General features: G+C 47.6%; 1 protein-coding gene across 32 annotated transcripts in view; it reads left to right on the top strand.

The window, feature by feature from the left end:
• Mtss1 (MTSS I-BAR domain containing 1) overlaps positions 1 to 12,786 on the top strand; it is a 139,200-nt gene that overhangs the window by 64,625 nt on the left and 61,789 nt on the right. For 2 of the 32 annotated variants that reach the window (XM_087558048.1, XM_087558043.1), the window contains exon 1: positions 171 to 486. The gene's annotated coding sequence lies outside the window, so the exon portion shown is untranslated. 32 annotated transcript variants of the gene reach the window in all.

The raw sequence follows: 12,786 nt of genomic DNA, 5'->3' as shown, positions 1-12,786 counted from the left end.
GCACGCTAAGGACCAGGCATCCAAGACAGGTACCATACATTTGCTTGTGTGTAACACGTGCACGCACACACACACACACAGGCACACGGTGGGGGAGGGCAAGGGGAGGAGGAGAGAGAAGAGCCATGTCACACTGAGTCAGGGAGGCTTTGTGAACTCTGCCATATCTCACAGACAGCTGCTGTCCACTGTAGTCCGTGACATCTATTTAGGCTTTGACAGTAGTGGTCTGTTGATAGTTGGTATCTTACAGGTACTCACTAATGTACCAGCTGCTTTGTGGGAGTTTCCAGTCACGGCGTAGAGGACACTGCACAGCTCAGTAGCCATGGCTCTCTACGGTTTAGAACATGTCTGCTCAACTAACATCTATCTTCCAGTGGAAAAGACAGTGGGCTCCACAGACTGAACAAATGAAGACATACCATTAATACATTTCTGCTGCGTTCACACTGACACGACTATACTGGACATGGATTGGACTTGGTGAATTATATCGTTAAAACATTTTCCTTTTTAAAAATATTAAGTTAATAGGATGGTTAATTTCTTATTGAAACAATAGTTTTTATATATTTTGATCATACTTTTCCCTTCTCCAATCCTACCTCCTTCCCAGATCTTCTCCTATTTTATTTTATCATTTTATCTTTTAAGGCAGGCTCTTAGTGTATAGATCTGTTTGGCCTGGAACTTACTATGTAGATCAGGCTAGCCTCAAACTCAATGGGAATTCACCTGTCTTTGCCTCCTGAGTTCTGGGATTAAAGGCTTGCCCTTCCACACCCAGACCTAAAATTGCTTTGATTCTTATTATTTTTTCCTGCACATAAGTAGCACGGCTCACACTGGCTTGCCAAGGCCAGCATCGTGTTTTCTACTGACACGTTGTTAATGCATAGAAGGCATTCCTACAGGAGCTGTGAACTGGGGGAGATGTTCACAGAATCCCACCTAATTATGAAAGAGTTAATGATGTATACTAGGAGGAGGGAGCTGCTGTGTTGTTTGAAAGATGTGAATCTAGGCAGAAAATGTACCCAGGGTTTGAAGCTGGGGAGGACCTTGAAGGACAGAAAGGGACAGCATTGGATGGGTGGGTGCTGACTGGCTTCTCTGTTTCTGAGGGAGGCTGGGAGGCTGTGGGAAAGGTATAGAAGGCCTTCTCATGGGAACTAGGTGGCAGCTCTGGTGTCCTCAAGCCGCTAGGTCCAGCACTGAGGCTCGCTCCTTTCCTGTCTTGCGGATCCTTTCTGAGGAAGAGACAGCTTTCCTGCAGATCGTCTGTTGGGCCTGTGTGACCAGCAGGAACCCTTGTGACTTTTTTTCTCCCAGAACACTTATCTGTTATCTGCTTGTGGTGTGGGGGAAGGGCCTTCTGCATTCGGGATTGGCCCACTGCCTTTACTTAGATGACAGGACTCTAGGGAAATGCTTTAAATATAACACATTCCCAGTTATAGAAATCTATGCCCAAAAGTGGCCACATGGACAGTACTTGGTGGCTGGAGAAAGAGAGAGCAGGCCGACGCTGTCTCTGAATGTAAAGAGCCACTCTCCGGGCGGGCATGCACGCCCTCTCGTTCTCCTTGTAGATCTCCACATGTGACCACTGTCAGTCTACTCTGCCGTATTATCAGCTGAAGCCAGATGTCCTTTAGAAAAGGCTGTTACTAGCCGAGGCCTCCACGCTGATGTTAGGAGCTGGCCTTTCTTAGGTCATAACTGTAGAAGGTGCTAGACTCTGTGTCTGTGAATTGAGTGTACGGGTGAGAAGCATAAAGGTGGTCCAGAGACTCAGTGTAAGGCAGGCGGATTTGATTGTCTGCAGAAGCCGACACTTAGCGAATGGCTTTGCTCTTACGCCCAGCCCCGTTCTAAGCACCTGAACTCTGTTAACCTATTTAGGCCTCGTGACAGTCCTGCGATGCTGATGGCGATGCTGATGGTGTGGACCAAAAAACAAGTGACTTAGTTTTCTCTTTTTACCTTTAGTTCTAGGGTTCAAACTTGGGCTGCCAGGTTCCATAGCAAGCACCTTTTCCTGATGAGCCACACCCCACCAGCCCCGTTTTCCGACTTGTTTCTAGTTAGTCCACAGCATTCAGATATCAAAGTTTGCCCCTGGAGGCTCATTCTGTGGCTTGATGTTCACCCATTAAAATTAAGGTCCCATCTGCCCCCATCCCCACCTGCTGTTTAAGGGACCTGAGGTAGGTCAATATTTAGACATCGATGCCATTTAGCAAAACAGCAATCTTCAATGTAATTTCCCTTCTCCCTTTCACTTAAGGAGAAAGATTAATTATGTTTCTGTGATGCTAAATTAAGACGTGGGAATGTGAAAGCCAGATGCTCCAGAACTGCAGTGGCAAACCTGTTGGGCTCCAGTGGTCTAGAGTCTCTGGTGGAAGAGGGTGGTGTGAGCACATTAGCTGAAACTTGTTTCTCAAATAAGCTAGCTCTCTGCTGGGCGTGTGGTGGGGTGGGGTGGGGCATGGTGTGGGGGCTGCTCCACTCTAGCTGCCAGCTGATTTCGGGGACCTTGGAGCACCTAGACGCTTTCATCGAGGTCAAGATGAAAGGAGACCCAGATAAGGTTGCCAGGGAAACAAAAAATGCTACCGGATCTCTCCCCGTTTGAGCTTATAAATGTGGCCTGAGGTTTGGGCAGCCTTTTTAATGCAAATGTTGGGATGTGAAAATGAGCAGTGCTCTTGTGCCAGGTCTTAAGGAAATGGCTGTGGGCTTAATGTAACGCCAGCTGCAGGCCTAAGGGTGGTGTATTCTGTCCTTTGTATGTGCAGAGCCCCCTGACAGAAGGGTTTCTTGGAGGTGGACTGGAGAGCGGCTGCTACCTCTCTGCCTGCGTCTCCACTTCCTGCTCATCCCACAAACATCTCTTCTGCAGTACTGGAAACTGAGCCCGGGACTCACACATGCCAGGCTCTACCTGAGCCTCCCCTCCCCCTTCTTTTGGAACTTGACCTTGCTAAGTTGATCTGGGCCCAGGTTGGTCTTGAGCTTGCTTCTCCTCTTGCCTCAGCCTTTCCAGTAGCACCACTGGGTCTAGCCATGCTTGTCAGTTATGACCTGTTCTCTGATTTCAAAGTTAAACAGATCTGCCATTACAAATTCCCAAAGACACAAAACAATTACTCTTGTGTTGTTTAAAAAAACAGTTCATTTTCCTGTAGTTTTCACTATCTGGAACCATGACTTGGATTTCCCCCTATATTTATATACAAACATGTACACAGCTAAATTTAGTTGCATGAGTTCATACTATTTTAAGAATAGCCACCTGATTCTCACAGTTAAGGGTAAAAATTGTAGCCTTTACGTTTTTAGTTTTTTTTTTTTTTTTTTTTTTTTTTTAAAACATGGCTATGTGAAAGTTGGCCAGGCTGGCCTTGAACTTACAGCCTTCCGGTCTCAGCCTCTGGAGAGGTGGAATTTTAAATGATTGGGCTGTGAATAGTTTTCTGTGGCTGACTTCCAGGAATGTGATGATTGCTCAGCCGCTCTCCACTCTTGGCTATTGCTTCTTTTTAGGGCACAGTAGTATTCCTCCTGGGCAGGATCAATTCCTCAGGTGGCATTTAAGTAGGAGACGCAGCACTTTAAGGGCTGTAGCTCCCTAGGGCCAGATACCCTCCTACCAAGAGGAGGGGGTGTCTCATCAACACTAGGTGTTAAACTTTTTCTTTTCACTCTGCCATATTTATAACTCAAAAGTATGTCCCCTCCTTCTCCCTCCCACCCCAGTAGAGAAGATTAGCAAGAGCAGCTCCTGTGGTTGAAGAGTTACCGTCTGTAGGATATATAAATCTCCTAAATATCTCTCGGCCTCACTGAAACTGGATCCTGTGCTCCCATTCACCAGATGAAGAAACAGAGGCTTTGAGGAAGTAAAGTCATGATTGACTATTTTCATACGGTTTTTAAAGAACACCCAAGACCCTAAGATTGGGAGGATCACTAGTTTAAGGCCAGCCTTGGCTACATAGGCTAACCCAGGCTTCATGTCTCTTTGTCTCAAACAAACAAACAAACAAACAAACAAACAAACAAACAAATCTGGATAGAAATGAGGCTATCTTAAGTGATGCATGGTTTCAAATGGTAGGGACAGAGGGTTTGTCACCAGCTGGTGGCTTAACCATTTGAAGGTTGGTTGGACTGAATGTGCACTTTTGGAAGGAAGATGGGAATTGTGACCAAACTGGGTTGTCTGGCTACTCTGTTTAAGAAGATGGCTTCTCTATGTGGAATATCCTCTGCTCCTTTAGACCTGGGTGCATCTTCTTAGCACGTCTTGGCTTTTCAGGAGTGAAAGCTGTGTCTGCAAATGTGCCAGGAGAAACCAAATGTGCTCACGTGCACCCGGCTCCAGGTGTGCCTTCTGGCCTACTCAGCCCTGTCACCTCCACACAGGCATGCATTCTGAACCCGCCTCAGTTCAACACTTGCGCTTGCCAGACTGCAGTGGCTTTCCTCTTACCTCTCTGTGACTTGTTTATTGAAAACTGAAGGTAAAGATCTTATCTTCCCGCTGGATTTAGTTCCCAGTTTTCTGTGTATCCTAAGAAAGAATGCACACTTGCATCCTCATTTTCAGGGACTACAGGAAGGAGGAGGGGGAAGGATTTCCCTACCAAGGAGCCAGTAGTTTTGTTTAAAGCCTGAGCTGGTGCTTGCTAAGTTCTCTGCTTGTTTCCCTTTTTTGTGTTCATTTTGGTCTCTCTGGGCTCCTTGGCGTAACTAGAGTTCATTCATCTTTGGGGGAGGAAAACGCACTAAGAATTCTCGACTCATTTTTGGAGGCCATTTGAGCCAAATAAGTTACTTGACTGAAGGATTCATTTCTGCTACATCATTAGTCTTTCTGTCGATCTAAAAAAAATCCATCCATTCATCCATCTAGACCTATCAACACGCAGAAAGCTCAGGTAATGGAAACCCGGTGTGGTCCTGGTGGGGACAGAGTGACATAGTTCCTGCCTTTGGGGCAGCTTCCTTCCTACCCCCAACCCCCTGCCATGGGAGCCTCCGAGAGTGTTGAGAGTGTTGATGGCTGCTGTGGGTGTAAGGCTTCTTTGTGTAATAATGTACACATTTTCACATTCCTCCAAGGAATGTCCTTATTAACATCAATGACTCCACGAGAATTAAAGACAGCAGGAGTCAGGAGGCAAAGGTGTGACCAGTGTCTCAGCAAAACGGTAAATGCTGGGACCCCCCAGGACAGCCCTTAAGGCTGTGGGAAAGAGCTCTAAATACATGAGTTCAAAATATATATAATTTCTCAACCATGCAAAATGACTTCCTGTCCATTGAATGGGCTCCATGTGTGAAGACCTGGGCCGTGTACTTTCTGTACATTTTAATCTGATTCTTGGGCCATTTTACCTTACTATTGTTGTCAAAAGAATCAGGATCTTGGGACTTGAGAGGGCTGTGGTGATTTCAGTGGTATTCGTTGTTTCTCAGTCCTTTTGTCCTGCTTGCTTTCTGGTGGACAAACCTGCTCCTTTCCCAGAAGGCTTACAGGTGGGGAGGTGGGAGGAGGGTGAATTACTCTCAATTGCTCTACTGGGGCTGCTGACCAAAGTAACTGCCCCTGTCAGGTAGAGAGGTCTGCTTGAGCCATAAAGGGGCTCTCTGTCTCCACCCTCTGCTAGGTCTGCTACCACAGGTGAATTCTGCTGCCTACTGGTCAGCTGTAGTCCTTCTCAGCTTGTTTCAATGGATGAACTTCCTTGGGTGATTATGTTCTATGAAACACTGCATGAAGCGGTAGGAGGCACTGAATGTCAAGTGATGTTTTCTGAAAGCTCAATTACAGTTTATAGAGACTTGAAAACAGCATGTTCTAAAAAGCCAGTTGCTTTAGGTGTGGCCGAGGCTTGGTATAAACAACTGGGGAGCTGGTGGATCACCACCTGGAGAGAGCCTCCCAGAAGGAACTGGACATTGACCTTGTGGGGTGGGGTTTCACCCAGAAAGATCCCAGAGCTTAAGTCGAAGACCCAAATTCAAGAGAAGGTTTTGCACCATAGTTTACATGTCTTCGAGTTGAATGGTTGTGCTAAGGTTAACTGTCAAAGATTTTTAATTTAAAATGAATTGTTTAAGGTGCATAGATAACATTTTGAGTCCTTCTGGGTTTGGGTTGAAATCACACACCGGACGGGTGGTTTTCTGTTGAGCTAGAAGGGAGCCAGTCTCAACTCAGCTGTTGAATGGGGGTGGTTGGGTGGGGTGGTGACTAAGAATCAGCTTATGATCAAGGAAGCTGGGGTTCCGTGTGCCTGCCCTTGAGCTGCCTCCCAGCTGTGAGGCCCAAGTGAGAATGAAGTGTGTGCAGCAGCCATGGGTGAACCAGTGCACGCAAATGTCAGCACAGCTCCATGGAGTAAACTAGTGGACTCAAATGGACTTAAAACCAAACAACCACAATTCAGCCTAAGATGGTTCAGCTGTTACAAGCATTGACTGCTCTTGCAGAGGATTCTGGTTTAATTCTAGCACTCACATAGTGGCTAACTAACAATCATCTGTAATCCAGACTCAGGGGACCTGACACCCCCTTCTAGCCTCTGCAGGCACTGCACAGTCATACATGTGTGCAAAAGACCCACATGCATTGAATAAAAATCTCAAAAAAAAGAAAAACCAATTAAAAATTCACATTTGCATTGCGTGCCAGGGCACCTGTGTAGCAGGCACACGGTCAGGTGTTCGTGTGGGTGAGGAGACCAAAAGTCAGTCTTAGGTACCTCAGGAATAGTTCACCTTGCTTTCTGGGAGACATTTCTCTTAGACCTGGGGTTCACCAGGTCAGCTAGGCTGACCAGCCAGGGATCCTCCTGGTGTTGCTTTCCAGCACTGATGACACAAGCACATGCCTGACTTTTAAAAACTGTGCGTGTTGGGGATCAAACTTGGGTCCTTATGCTTGTGTGGCAAGCACTGAATCATCTCCCCAGGACAGAAGGCACCCGGTTATGAAGTTGGATGCTCAATAAATGCCAGCCAGTTGTCCTTGCCTTATTATGTTGGTCTGTTGTTACATTGTTTTGTTTTAAGATTTGTTTATTTCATTTACATGAGTGCACTGTATTACTGTCTTCAGACACACCAGAAGAGGGCATTGGATCTCATTACAGATGGTTGTGAGCCACCATGTGGTTGCTGGGAATTGAACTCAGGACCTCTGGAAGAGCACTCAGTGCTCTTAACCGCTGGGCCATCTCTCCATCCCCTGTTACATTAAAAAACCATTAGGTGTTTTCATTTTGGGGACAAGAAACAGCAAAAGTGAGTAAATCCATCCATCCATCCATCCATCCATCCAGCCAGCCAGCCAGCCAGCCACCCACCCACCCAGCCACCCACCCACAATCAGTCAGGTCAGTGGGATGGCTCAGACATTAAAGGTGCTAGCCACCAAGACTGCTGGCCTGAACTAAGTCGGTGAGACACACAGTAAGAGAGAACAGACTACGTCCAGATGTGTGCAAACACACATGCGCGCACACACATGTACATCAGGTCGGATTTTCAAGATCCAAGTGCATAAATAGACACTAGCACACAGAACATGTGCAAAAGGAATGTAAGCAAATTGATACAGCAGAGTATTTGACGGCATATGTTCCTAGAGCACTTCCCTGTGAGCCGGTTGACACATTATTACACACTGTTACACCTTTATTAAGGCAGGTATTCCGAGACCTGCCTGGGGCCGATTCCCTTTAAACCAGGCTCCTTAGTATTTATGCATTTAAAATATAGAAGGGCTTTGTGTGTGCATGTGTGTGCCCTGCCCGCTGTGTATGAGTGTGTGTGTGTGTGTGTGTGTGTGTGTGTGTGTGTGTGTGTCTGTAAAACGTTTAGTAAATACTTGAAAGTTCACCACATCCTTTTGTTCAATTCAAATTAACCTTCCCGGTTAATTAAAATATTTTACCTCATGGGGACTGAATCCTGTGCATTTCCAAAATGACATTTCCCATTTGTTTACCTTGCAATGTTAGATTGGTAATGACTAGCGATTAGGAGAATCCGCCTGCCTTCCTTGCTTGTAGTTCCTGGGGCCTCTGGGTTCTGTCCCCTGCAGTGGCATGACCATTGACTGGGATGGAGGCTCCTCAGAGGACCCTCAGGTTATTAACTGAGCTGCATGGAGGAGCTCCATTGGCTTCACGCTTGGATGGTGGTAATGAGCTCTGAGGCCCCTGCTTGTTCTTTTAGAGCTCCAGGGAATCGAGTGGCCTGGAAGGAGCTATGAGGGAAGCGGGTGTCTGCCGCCCCACCCAGCCCCCTCCCAGCACATGTCTCTTGGCCATTGGACCTGAGGGTGTGGCTCTCCACTGTGGAGGGAGATTGGGAAACAGATGCCTCTTCCTGCTTCAGATGTAACTTTTCCTGTGCCAAGCTTATTTTTCTTAGGGGTTGGGGATTCCTTTGAAGCTCCACTCAGCATTATTAATTCAGAAGTAGGGTGGGTGTTGGTGGCATTTGTGAGGCTCGTCTGGGCATTTGCCTTCCTTGGTGGAAGAAAGGGCTCTTCGACCTCCAACTAGCAAGGTCACAACCTGAAGCCTTTGTCATCCACAAATCTGAAACATTATTGGTTCTCTCTGGTATGGGTAGTGACTACCAAACGTATTTATTTATGAGATTTCTGCCAGGGCCTTCTTTCTCCAGCTTAAAGGACACCATCAGCAACGTCCTGCTATTCTGATCTGAGAAAGCGTGGGGATTGCAGAGCCTTATGGAAAGGGAGAGACCCCTGCCTGTACCAACTTTAGAGTTTCTGGAGCTCTCTCTCTCCTAGTCCCCTATTCACAGCCAGAATGTGTCTGCCTCCCTTAAACCCTGGGCTCCAGCCGCCTCCCTCATTTACCTTTGGTGAGTGCATCCAGAAGACCACAAGTGTGATTGCAGGCTCAGCCTCAGTTATCTCCTGCTCCCAGGGCAGCCCTCATGCTTGGGTTTATAGTCTGCACAGAATGCAAGAAAGGCAAGTGTGTATTCATCCATCCCACTTGTGGGCAAGGCAGGCCGCTACTCCTGGGGAGCTGGTCTCTCCTGTGCATAATAGACCCCCCAGAAGCGTGCCGCCCTGGCTGAGACTCTAGTGTGCCATTATCTCCTCCCTTCCAGGGTGTGGAGGGAGGCGACTGGCCACCTGTTTCCCTTGGCAGCTGGGCTAAGGCCAAGGCTTTGCAAGTGATCCACGCCCCGCCCGCCTGCATTTCTGCAAATGTTCACTGTTCAGATGACAGATGGTGAGCCCACCCCCAGCTGCCCTCATAGTCCCCTTCCTTCCTCCTCCTTCTCAGGGTTCATCCCACCCCTACCCTGGTCAGCTTTCTCACTGACTCCTCCCTCCACATGGGAAGTGACTCTGCATGTTCTTTAAGGCCACTGCTGAAGCTTCCCTTGACCCCACCTCCTCTTTCTAATCACAGACCCATCTCCCTCTTAATTAACACTTAAGTTCTTTGAAAGACAGTGCAGCCTTGGCCTGACCTCTGTTTTGAAGGGGAGGACACCTCTTTGGAAGAAAGTCAAATATAGCTGGTCCCAGCCCACTCCTCTCTTCCCTAGGCAGGGAGCAGATTTCCTGGTGTTCTAACTCCCAGAATGGTTGGGGTGAGAATCACCAACATGTGGGAGGTGAGGCGAAGGGCACGGGGGAGAGTTAATTCTTCCGTCTGCTGTTTTCATGGGTGCTGCTCAGTTCCTATTGCACTCATATCCCTGAAAGGCAAAGGCGGGGTCACCCAGAGAGGCTGTCTGCATCTGCTCAAGGCAAGTGCTGACATTGCATTCCTTTGCAGAGGTTTGAGGCCATTGTGCAAGGTTATGTTGAGGCAAATAACCTGTTGGCCATCCCTGGCCAACAGCAGTGGGCCTTCAGGTGTTTTCTCAAGTTTGTAAAGGAACTTTACAACTTTGAGATGGTGTCTGTGGAGGCAAGAGAACCAGGAGTTCAAGGCCACCCTCCCTTACATAGTGACTTTGGGTCAGCCCTGCTGAGGCTTTGCCTGGGCGGCTGGTTCTGTTTCCTCAGTGGAATCATGAAGCCACAATGCCCACAGCTAAGGGACAGCCAGGCTTGCAGGCAAAGAAAGCCTCGTTTGTTACAGTTGTCAGAAAGCTCCTGTTGTGTTCTCTATGCTTTGAAAACTTTTGTGGATAAATTCTCTCCTCGAATGACTGTCATTATATTTTCCGAGTATATAGATAATCAAAACATGCCTAGGAAAGACGGTGTAGCTGTTCAGAGTGTGAGCTGTACTTTCAGAGGACCTGGGGTCCCTTCCCCTCACAGGGCCTCACATTGGCAGCTCAGAACCACTGGCGAGTATAGTTTCATAGAATCTGACACCCTCCTCTGACCTCCTCAGAGACTGCATGCACATTGTATGCATGTGCACACACAGCACACATGCACACATACACACACACACACACACACGCTTATACACACTACACACACATATACACACACATAGACACACCACACACATAGACACACACAATACAATACACACACACACACACACACACACACACACACACACACACACTTTTGCCTGGAGCCTGAGTTGGGTGGTAAGCCTCTTTTTTGCTTTTGTATCATGTAGCTCAGTCTTAGAGACCCTTTGTGGACTCTCGGTGCCTGTTTCAGGCCCAGGAGGGACTCCTGAGAAAGATAACCCTTCCCTCTGTTTTGTTTAGCAGCCAGTTAGCAAGATGTTAGCATCCTAATGAAATTAGAAGCCACGGAGCCATAAAATAAGGTGTTTCCATGGAGAAGCAGAACACTTGTATCAGAGACAGTCAGAATGGAGGGCACTCTGTTGGTCTCCTTAGCCTCCAGCCAGTGGTGATGAGAAGATCACATTATAATTAGAATAGGTGACTGCTGTCAAGGCTTTCATTGTCCTGGGTGAGGTGTAGGAACTGACCCATTGAGGCGTGTGGCTGGGCTACCTTAATTGTGACAAGTCCCCCCTACACATACATACACAATATATAGCCAACTTTGATGCCAGAGGCACGGGACCATGCTGTCCATGGCGCTGTGGCCAAATGCCAAAGTGCCACCTGACAAGTGGGTCACACCAGCAGGCTGTGCGTGCAGTGTTCACGAAGGTTTATTTTCCAGCTTGTCTCCAGCTTCCTCCTTTTCGTCCAGTTTGTTTTCTCTGACATGATGTTCTCCTGTGTCTTCTCAGTCACAAAGTGAGGTTTACTTATGGGAGGAAAGGAGAGGAAGGAGCCGTGTTCCGAGGAGGGTCGGTAAGGGGATGCGCAGGCCTTGACGCACCAGGCTTTGGGGGAGGCGTTGGGCTTTGACCCCCCAGAAAATTGTAGCAGAGGAGGCGAGGTGGAGAGTGGGGGAGGGGGGGGCACAAAAGCCGTTCACTAGGAATCTTTTTTTTTTTTTTTTTTTTTTTTTTTTGGTTCTTTTTTTTCGGAGCTGGGGACCGAACCCAGGGCCTTGCGCTTCCTAGGCAAGCGCTCTACCACTGAGCTAAATCCCCAACCCCCACTAGGAATCTTTAAGATCAGCTCTCTCTTTTTTTTGAAGTCAGAACATTGAACAATTTCTCCAACTTTAACATGCATAGGAATTTCATGAGATTTTGTCAAATTCAGAGCCAGGAATCTTTAAGTGGGGCCCCAGATGGTGTGATTTTGGCTCCTTAATTGTGAGGGTCACAACTTTTTAGGTGCCCCCCCCCCCACAAGGATTTTGTTGTTTGCTTTCACTTTTTTTAAGGCAATAGGAGGAGTAAAAATATTTAGGTTAAGAAACTTGAAGGGCTGCTGCTCCAGTCATAAAAGGGCCTGGTGGCTCTCACCTTCCAGTTGTCAGGATAGCAGAACCCCTGTGTGTCCATGGTAACCGATGGATCGATGAAGTTCTCGTCAATCCGTAAATCTCTGTGGTGGGATTTTCGGGGACAGAGAAAGGAGGTGCTGAGAATCAGGGAGAGTTGGTATTTCTCCCTAGTTTTGAATAAGGTCAGATTTCTACTTTCTTACTGGAGCTTCCTGCAGAAATGAATTGTTTGTTCACTTGTCATGCTGATGGATTTTCACCACCACGGGTCTGGTGGATTTGGCGAGTCTGGACCAGGGTAAACAGGTCTGGAGCACAGCTTGAAGTGTGAATGAGATATTTGCATAGATTACCTTCAGAAGCCAACTCCACCCACTCCATCGGTATAGACAACCCTAGACCTGTCAGGGAATCCCTTCTACAACCATCTAAAGACATTTAAACAGCATCAACACTGTTTTAGAAAGCATTTGTTGTGACATATTTTTGCCTCCTGAAGTGAACTGAAGTTTCCTTTCTAGAAATAGGAACTAAAGCCAAGTCTTGGACCTACTTGGGTGGCAAAACCATTTCAGGCTGATCAAGGTCAGAAAAAGGGTTTGATTATGAAGAGGAGGTGGTGGGCTTACTTTTCTTAGGTTACTGAGAGAGATAAACTCTGAATGCTGTTATTGTTGGGGGCGGGGAGCAGGGTCTCTAGACCAGGCAGGTTTTGACCTCCCTGTGTAGTGGGGGGGGATAACCTTGAGCTTCTGGTCCTCCTGTCTCCCTCTCCCAAGCACTGGGATGTAGGCATGCACTTGTGCACCTGGTTTCGGGCCTGGCCGTGCGGTGCTAGAGAATGAACCCCGTAAGCTAGGCAAGCAAGCTACCGACTGGGCCGTGTCCCCAGCATCCTGAACATTGCCATTAAGGTC

This window comes from Rattus norvegicus, chromosome 7 (assembly GCF_021556685.1).
Source record: "Rattus norvegicus strain SHRSP/BbbUtx chromosome 7, alternate assembly SHRSP_T2T, whole genome shotgun sequence".
NCBI classification, from domain to species: domain Eukaryota; kingdom Metazoa; phylum Chordata; class Mammalia; order Rodentia; family Muridae; genus Rattus; species Rattus norvegicus.
This window is presented reverse-complemented; position numbering and strand designations above follow the sequence as displayed.